General features: G+C 37.5%; 2 long non-coding RNA genes across 11 annotated transcripts in view; one reads left to right on the plus strand and one right to left on the minus strand.

The window, feature by feature from the left end:
- The window catches only part of LOC135093026 (uncharacterized), a 5,998-nt gene extending 188 nt beyond the window's left edge, over positions 1-5,810 (plus strand). The window contains exons 2-6 of one of the 4 annotated variants that reach the window (XR_010263164.1): positions 1,452-1,611; positions 3,382-3,594; positions 3,838-4,187; positions 4,593-4,879; positions 4,967-5,810. This is a non-coding gene — a long non-coding RNA (uncharacterized LOC135093026). Of the gene's footprint in view, positions 1-1,451; positions 1,612-2,854; positions 4,188-4,592; positions 4,880-4,966 lie in introns of all 4 variants that reach the window. The other 3 variants (XR_010263165.1, XR_010263163.1, XR_010263162.1) reach the window with 3 other exon arrangements.
- Positions 3,126-7,500, minus strand: part of LOC135093027 (uncharacterized) — a 115,386-nt gene continuing 111,011 nt past the window's right edge. For 5 of the 7 annotated variants that reach the window (XR_010263167.1, XR_010263169.1, XR_010263168.1 and 2 more), the window contains 2 exons: positions 5,513-6,044; positions 3,126-4,260 (listed from right to left, as the gene is read on the minus strand). This is a non-coding gene — a long non-coding RNA (uncharacterized LOC135093027). Of the gene's footprint in view, positions 4,261-5,512; positions 6,045-6,431; positions 6,551-7,500 lie in introns of all 7 variants that reach the window. The other 2 variants (XR_010263171.1, XR_010263172.1) reach the window with 2 other exon arrangements.

Raw genomic sequence — 7,500 nt, forward strand, 5'->3', positions numbered from 1 at the left:
ATTGGGGAAATGGTCTGGTTTGTTTGATCGTTTGTTTGTTTGTTTGTTTGTTGTTGAGATGCGTTGATTTGCTTGTTAAATTAATCCTATCTACGTATCTATTTTTTTTTCTTTTCTATATTTTCTTTGTTTTGTTAGCTTTTGTCGTTTTCATGAATTTTATTTGTGTATCGTTTGGTCTATAGAGAATATTACCTGTTTTTTTATCGTTTATTTATTTATTTATTTGTTTATTGTTTTCGTAGGCCTTTTTATTTTCTATATTCGATGGTATTGCTTATGTATCGTTAGTCAGTGAAGGAAATAGACTTTTTTATATATGCTAATTAATCTGTTTTCTATTTTTTTTTTCATTACTTTTTTCATTATCGTATATTTTATCTACTCATTTACTGTTTCTCGCTTTGGCTGGTGGGGGGAACAATGCACTTCTGACCTTCTGATTCCGTGATTTTTATATTATCTAACTATATGCTATGCCAATTTGACCTTGTAAGTCGTTTCCTGTCTCGTTATTGGAGCAAATAGTTTGAGTAGTCAGCTGAAATCTCCTCTTTCATTAAATTATAGTGTTGCTGAAACGAGAAAATTTTGAGTGATAGAAAATAGGCAAGATTACACGCGCCTTATCAAAACTACTTAGTGATTGAATGATTTGGTGGTCTATTTGCTCGTTATGCTTGTTTTGTTTATATTCATTTCTTTACCTAATTATTCTCGTTTTCCTTATCTAATTATAACTTCCTGGCGCATCTATGGACGCTTCTATGGACAAGATCACGCGCGTCTTATCAAATTTATCTAGTGATTGAGTGAATTGGTAGTCTGCTTGTTGGCTCGTTAGGCTTGTTTTGTTTATTTTCATTGCTTTGCCTAATTTTATCATCCTGGCACTTCTACTAATCTTTTTTTTTCTCCTTGGTATAATTGAGAAAAGTCGAGTTTGTAATGGAAATATTTAAATCCCATGCAAACTAGTGTATTTATGTAGTTTGGTAGTTAAAATCTTCTCGTTTCATTTACTCGTATATTTGTAGACTGAAAAGTGAAGATAGTGTGTATGTATGTATGTATGTATGTATGTATGTATGTATGTATGTATAGAGTGATGCAGTGTGTACGTGTGTGTGTGGGGCAAGGATTCCGAGGCTTCACTGTTGCTGTAGCGGGTGAAGCAGTGAACCAGTAGTGAAGCAGGCGTGACATCGTTCCTAACTACCCAGCAAGGCCATACACTCGTTATGTAGTTGAGCGTCTGTTAAAGGAATGGTTACCAGTATGTGTGTATATTTTCTACTCGTCTGTCTGTATTTTCTGTTCGTGTATACAGCAGCAGATTTACTTGCATTTATATTTATTTACTTCCACCTATCTTAATTTAGCTTCCTGTGCATGTAATTAGGTCTGTACGCAGGTGTTGCCTTCAATTTAGACTTATTGTTTGATGGCAGGTGTGGGTGGACAGGTGAACTGCACAGGTGTTCGTGATTAGCAGCCACCACCACCACCACTACTACTACTACTACTACTACTACTACTACTACTACTACAACAACAACAACAACTATTGCCTGTGTTCTTTGTGTAGTGTGAATGGTAGTGAAATGAGAGGTAAGTGTTCTTTTAAGTGGAATTAGTACTTGTATTTCACTTTAGAGACGAGTCAAGTTTGTTAGAGACGAGTCAAGTTTGTCATGTTCCCCCTAACACTCGTTCATCACACACACACACATACACACACACACACACACACACACACACACACAGACGAGTCAAGTTTGTCATGTTCCCCCTAACACTCGTTCATCACACACACACACACACACACACACAGACGAGTCAAGTTTGTCATGTTCCCCCTAACACTCGTTCATCACACACACACACACACACAGACGAGTCAAGTTTGTCATGTTCCCCCTAACACTCGTTCATCACACGCACACAACTACTAGAAATTATGACATTTTAAACTCGTATTTTCATTTATGTATAACCAGTGTACACACTTTAGATTTACTGCACACACACACACGCACACACACACTTTCCTAGACTATATATGTATATATTTCTTTTTCCCTTCGTCTTTTCTTACTTTGAAATTCATGTTTTAAAAATAATAATTTCTTAGTTTTTTTTTTCAAACCTTTCCTCACCACAGCAGGGAGTCTTTGTAGAAACACTTTGCAACACTTCTGAGTCTTTGCAGGAACATACTTGGCAACACTTCTGAGTCTTTGCAGGAACATACTTGGCAACACTTGTGAGTCTGTAGGAACATACTTGGCAACACTTGTGAGTCTGCAGGAACATACTTGGCAACACTTCTGAGTCTGCAGGAACACACTTGGCAACACTTCTGAGTCTGCAGGAACATACTTGGCAACACTTCTGAGTCTTTAGGAACATACTTGGCAACACTTCCGAGTCTTTCGAGGAACACTCAGCAACACTAATAATTCTACACAGCCCCTCTTAGTAAGCTATACAAAACTCAGGATTTTTATTGTTTTCCAAGTGTATCAGTGCTTTTAATTCCCCCCCATCAGTCCCTCCTTCCTTCCATCTCTTGCCTCTTGTACAGTAACTCTTCCATGCTTCACATTTCAGTCTCCCTCGTGTTTCCTTCCTTCTATAACTAATGTATTCTCTCTCTCACTTTTGTAGCTAACAGTGATTTCTTTGTTTTTGTATTGGTTTCTCTTCCTTACAACTGTAGTACAATTTCTCCCTGTATATCCAATGATTCCTGTTTTTTTTTTTTTCTCCCTTATAGATTTTCATGTGATTTTTTTCTCCATTTCCTTCCCTACTCAAAATATTATTAATGTTCCTTTCTTTATATTCAAAGTGCGTCTCCTCCAGAGTTTGTGATCTAATTGTTCGTGTTCCTGGAAAGAGAAACTTGTAATGCATAGAACTGTGATTGAGAAATAGCAATGTGATAAAACAAAGAAGTAATATACGAAGAGGAACAAATATTATAGTTATTTTTAGTATTTTATAATGCCTGAAGGAAAAGTGTATGACCACAGTTAAGTATGTGTCAGAGAACCTAAGTTAAATTATATGTCCGAGAATCTAATGTGTTAAAAGGAAAAATTTATAATGAAAAGCATGAAAATCTTATTCGTATTTCTTAAATCTGAAAATTTTGACCAGAATAAATCCAACTTAAATCAAACTTAACAAAAATTGAGAAACATTACAAGCATGGCCACCGAACTCCTGTAAAAATTATAAGCACATTGATAAAAATATTTGGGGGGGACGGTATGACACAGTGAGGCAGAGCTGGAGGGCAGTGGCTGGGTGTGGCAGTGTTGTGTTCAGGGTTTGCATCTGAGCTGGGAAGTAATGAAGGTTTCTTGACTCCAGGGTGCAGTTCTTGGTGTTTGGTGCTGCCTGTGTGAAGAGCAGTCAGTTAGCAGAGGGAATGCAGGACTGATGGAAGAGAAATATGATGGAAGGTGATGAAAGAGGAAAATTATGTACAGTAATGAAAGAGGAAAATGATGGAAGGTGATGAAAGAGAAATGATGGAAGGTGATGAAAAAAATGGAAGGTAATGATTGAAGATAAAAAATAAAGGTAACAAAATAAGATAGAAAAAAATAGAAACAATGAGAGTAGAAACAATGAGAGATAGGCAAGATATAAAAGATAATTTAATTTCTTAGTCTACCAACTGAAAGATGATATAGGGAAGTAGACTTTGATGAAATTGAAATATTTAATGGATTGGGAAATAAAGATCTTTGAGATGAATTATTAGAGGATAAGAAAGAGATTGATTTAAAGAAATGAGGAAGCTATTAATGAAGCTATCTGAAGCCTACACAGGTCGGCATATTCACTAAAGATATATAGACAGTCAAGAGAAATGCATTAAGAAAACCACCGTACACCTTGTCAATAACTTGTGACTGAAAGGCAGAGAATGAGACCAAGCATGGAAGGTAAACACAGATATGATTTATTTGACAGTTTGTTCAAGTTTAGAAGAAAAGTTTAAATTTATCTATATTCAAGTTTGTACAGGTGTGTTGGGGCTGTGCTGGCTTGGATATCTTGCAGGTGTGGTGGTGGTGGGTGCTGCTGCTGCCGCCCCCCTCACTTGTAGTCTAAGCAACACACCTGCCCTGCTGCTGCTGCTGCTGTGGACGTGAAGGACTCTACTTCAGGTGTGTTCTTGTTGCAACCCAGTCATATTTCAGGTGTGTTCTTTCTTGTTGCAACCCATTGACTGGTGTGTCCCTGGTAATGCAACAAACAGGGTGGTGCAGAGAATTAAGGGTACAGTAACAGGTAATGTAACAGGGTGGTGAAGAATTAGGAGTAGGTACAATGAATGCGAAATAATGTAACCAACAGGATGGTGCAGAAAATTATGATTACAATAAAATTAAGATTACACAATACCAAATGCAACAAACAGGGTGGTGCAAAATTAATAATACAGTTTTAAATAATGTAACCAAACAGGGTGGTGCAGAATTGACAGTATAATACCTAGCATACAAATTCTTACTATGAATTTTTCAGCTTGCAAAGTGTCACTCATAAACACAACTTTGCATGACTTTCAGGTGTTGGCAGTACTGGGGGAGAGACCGTCCTGTCCTGTCTTGTCTGAGTTCCCCCCACACTTCCCCACAGCATACCGGCAAAGGGAGAGAGATGTGACAGGAGAAAGGCAACATCAAATAAAGGAAGGGAAAGAACAGATGTGCCAAGAGATGCTAAGGAGGAAGACGCATCAATCCCACATCTAAGGAAAAAGATGTTTGTGAAGATAAGGAAGAGGAGATGACCTTGAGAAAGAAAAACAACCTGAGGAAGAAGATAGTGAAGATGAGAGATGATGTGTACCAAGGTGCTGTGTACCAAGGTGCTGAGAAAGAAGAGAAGATTATTTGTATACTTGTCATCATAGTGAAGATGAGAGATGATGTGTACCAAGGTGCTGAGAAAGAAGAGAGAAGATTATTTGTATACTTGTCATCCTGCTGTCTGTCTCTCCCTCCTGCATGAGTGAACATGTGTGTGAGACTCAGTGTGGCTGGCTGTGGTGCTGGTACATGCATGAGCTGCTGTGTGTTGTAAGTCCTTGAACTTCCCAACTATGATTATTATTGATTGTTTTTTTTTTTTTTAATAAATTTTTTTTGCTGGAGAAGTTTGTGGTTTTTCTCCGGAGAGTGGTTTTTCTCCGGAGAGTCTTTTAAGTATCTCTAAAAGTCCATAGAGCTGACACCTTACTCCCCATACACCACCACACCTCAACCTCCTCCCCACACCTCTTTGCTTAGCTGTGAAACTTGCTAGCTGTTGTGCTAGAAATCTTGCTGTATGACACTGGAATCAATCTTGCTGTATGACATTGGGGTCCCCACTGAAATTCACTGTATGACACATCCTGTATGATGACACTCAACACTGACACCCTGTCTACCCATCTACTTCTACCTCTCCCACCTCCTTTACTGACTGACCCCCATCTACTTACTCTCCCTCCTCCCTGACTCTTGGGCTCTCTCTTCAATAAGTCAGGGACAAACTCTGACTGACCTCTTCAAAGAGTCAGGTACAAAAGGGATGGATCTCTCTTCATGGACTCTCGGACTCTGACCTCTTCAAAGAGTCAGGGACAAAGAATCCAAGTTTGAAGCTGCCCAAGTGGAGTCTTGTCTAATGTGATGAGAATATAATTTTATTTTCTTGAATTTGTTTTTGTTCTCAGCTCCTCCCCTGTAAAAGAAGTGAACAGTGTTCTTTCCCTGTGTATATTAAAAATGGATATGAATGCAGTTTGATTTATTCACTCAAAAGAAATCAACACAAGGCAAACAGACCAGACAAGCAGAAAATACACATGACATGCTAAAACATTCACTGCCACACCTGCAGCTCCCTGGCCCTCACCTGTGCAGCGCATGACTCATCTGTGTGTACTGCATACCTGTGTACTGCATACCTGATGGGGACAAGACAAGGCTGGCACACCTGAACACACACCTGGTCACTCTCACACCTCTCCCCTGGAAATAAATAGAGGTTGTTAAGACTACTTGTATGGCACTGTATGTATATGTGTGTGTGTGTGTGTGTGTGTGTGTGTGTGTGTGTGTGTGTTTATATACCTATACAGCATATATCGGCTTTGTATAGTGAAAAAGTATATAACAGTGATGGTGTTACAGGTATGGTGGTGATTGTAGTGGTGATGGGTGTTACCTGTCTACATAATCTATCCTTGCCTATGTTATTTTTTATGTTTGCTGTGATAACTGTGACTAAATTACACTGAATAATTTAAGCTAGTTTTAATTTTCTCTTACTTTTGTTTACTCTCTCGTCACTAGAACCATAAAAAACGCCTTTAGTATCTTAATCTGTCACTAGAACGAATGGTAGTTGCTATGTACCGTCGGCTGCTATGTACCGGGTCCTACGTACCACTTGTTTGGCTTATATGTAGCATTGTTGGGCTGCTATGTACTGGCTCTTATGTACCACTACTTTGGCTTGTATGCACCAAACAAGGCTGCCATGTACCAGATACCAAGTAAGGAAATAAAAACACATAAGGAGATAAAACACAAAACCATAAACATACTGAAATTGTATACAATAATTAAAAGTTGTCAAGCAATAGAATTTAGCAAGCTGCACATTGTTAATATAATGTTTGTTCTCATATTTCATCCAAACACAACCATAAACACAAAACCATAAACATATTAAAATTGCATACAATAATTAAAAGTTGTCAAGCAACAAAATCAAGCAATAAACATATTAAAATTGCATACAATAATTTAAAGTTGTCAAGCAATAAAATCAAGCAATAAACATATTAAAATTGCATACAATAGTTAAAAGTTGTCAAGCAATAGAATTCAGCATGCTACATTGTTGATACATTGTTATTCATGTACATGATCAGTTCGGCACAGTGGTTTAGAAAGTCTGATGTTGATATGAATTTGTTCTCACATTTCATCCAGAGGTCATTAAGGTCAATTTGCTTTTTGACATCATGTGCCTCTGTCCACTCTATCTGGCATAGAGTTCAGTAACTGTTCACCTCCAGCCATCAACAAGCTAGCTGAGCCACTGCTCAGCTAGCTTGTTGTTTTCTTTCTATGTTGTTAGGTAGTTAGGTAGGTTCAGAGTCCTCCACCATTCTGGGTATAGCTTATTAATTAATATTAATTTTATTAATATTAATTAATTAATATTAATATTAATTTATTAATATTACAATTTACATTTCTTTAAATTATAATAATTCTGTAATCAAAGTTTCTTATTGCACTTTACATCTCTTTAAATTATATTTATTCACTGCATTTTTTTGTTTTAATTATCGCTCTGTGGTGATAAGATACTTATGTGTTAATACTATCTGAGGTACATAGCAGCCATGCATGGTACATAGCAGCCAGCATGGTACACAGCAGCCAGGGATGGTACATAGAAGCCAGTGGTACA

This window comes from Scylla paramamosain, chromosome 41 (genome assembly GCF_035594125.1).
Source record: "Scylla paramamosain isolate STU-SP2022 chromosome 41, ASM3559412v1, whole genome shotgun sequence".
Classification (NCBI taxonomy): Eukaryota; Metazoa; Arthropoda; class Malacostraca; order Decapoda; family Portunidae; genus Scylla; species Scylla paramamosain.